Raw genomic sequence first — 2,041 nt, 5'->3', positions numbered from 1 at the left:
ACGTTATGTAGCATTAGCTTATAACGTATAACTTTATGTACTATTACGCTGTAACGTATAACGTTGTGTAGCATTAGGATATAACGTATAACGTTATGTGGTATTTCGTTATAACGTATAACGTTATATTAATACTTTATAACGTTTAACGTCGTGTAGTATAACGTTATAACGTATGACATAATGTAGTATTACTGTAAAACGTATGACGTTATGTGGCATTACGATATAACATATAACGTTATGTAGCATTAGGTTATAACGCATAACGTTATGTACTATTGTGTTATATCGTATAACGTTATGTAGTATTACGATATAACGTATAACGTTATGTAGCATTAGGTTATAAAGTATAACGTTATGTAGTATAACGATGTAACGTATAACGTTATGTAGCATTAGGTTATTACGTATAACGTTATGTACTATTATGTTTTAACGTATATCGTTATGTAATATTACGTTATTGCGTATAACGTTATGTAGTATAACGATGGAACGTATAACGTTATGTAGCATTAGGTTATTACGTATAACGTTATGTACTATTATGTTATAACGTATAACGATATGTAATATTACGTTATAGCGTATAACGTTATGTAGTATAACGATGTAACGTATAACGTTATGTAGCATTAGGTTATAACGTATAACGTTATGTACTATTATGTTACAACGTATAACGTTATGTACTATTACGGTATAGCGTATAACGTTATGTAGTATAACGATAAAACGTATGACGCTATGTAGTATAACGATATAACCTATAACGTTATGTAGTATTACGATATAACGTATAACGTTGTGTAGCATTAGGTTATAACGTATAACGTTATGTACTATTGTGTTATAACGTATAACGTTATGTAGTATTATGATATAACGTATAACGTTATGTAGCATTAGCTTATAATGTATAACGTTATTTACTATTATGTTATAACGTATAACGTTATGTGCTATTACGTTATATCGTATAACGTTATGTAGTATTACGATATAACGTATAATGTTATACAGTATAACGATATAACGTATAACGTTATGTAGTATTACAATATAACATATAACGTTATACAGTATAACGATATAACGTATAACGTTATGTAGAATTACGATATAACGTATAACGTTGTGTAGTATTTGGTTATAACTTATAACGTTAGGTACTATTACGTTATAACGTATAACGTTATGTAGTATCACGATATAACGTATAAAGTTATACATTATAACGATTTAACGTATAACGCTATATAGTATAACGATATAACGTATAACGTTATGTAGTATTACGATGTAACGTATAACGTTGTGTAGCATTAGGTTATAGCGTATAACGTTATGTACTATTGTGTTATAGCTTATAACGTTATGCACTATTATGTTATAACGTATAGCGTTATGTAGAATTACGATATAACGTATAACGTTATGTAGCATTAGGTTATAATGAATAACGTTATTATTATTATGTTATAACGTATAACGTTATGTACTATTACGCTATAACGTATAACGTTATGTAGTATCTCGATATAACGTATAACGTTATACATTATGACGATATAACGTATAACGTTATGTAGTATTACGATATAACGTATAACGTTATGTAGCATTAGGTTATAACGCATAACGTTACGTACCATTGTGTTATAACGTATAACGTTATGTAGTATTACGATATAGCGTATAACGTTATGTAGCATTAGCTTATAACGTATAACGTTATGTACTATCACGATCCAACGTATAATGTTATGTAGTATTACGTTATAACGTATATCGTTATACTGTAATACTTTATAACGTTTAACGTCATGGAGTATGACGTTATAACGTATGACATAATGTAGTATTACTGTATAACGTAAGACGTTATGTGGCATTACGATATAACCTATAACGTTATGTAGCATTAGGTTATAACGCATAACGTTATGTATTATTGTGTTATAACGTATAACGTTATGTAGTATTACGATATAGCGTATGACGTTATGTAGCATTAGCTTATAACGTATAACGT

This window comes from Bombus pyrosoma, unplaced genomic scaffold (genome assembly GCF_014825855.1).
Source record: "Bombus pyrosoma isolate SC7728 unplaced genomic scaffold, ASM1482585v1 HiC_scaffold_4725, whole genome shotgun sequence".
NCBI classification, from domain to species: Eukaryota; Metazoa; Arthropoda; class Insecta; order Hymenoptera; family Apidae; genus Bombus; species Bombus pyrosoma.
The sequence above is the reverse complement of the archived record's forward strand: the minus strand, read 5'-3'. Positions refer to the sequence as shown.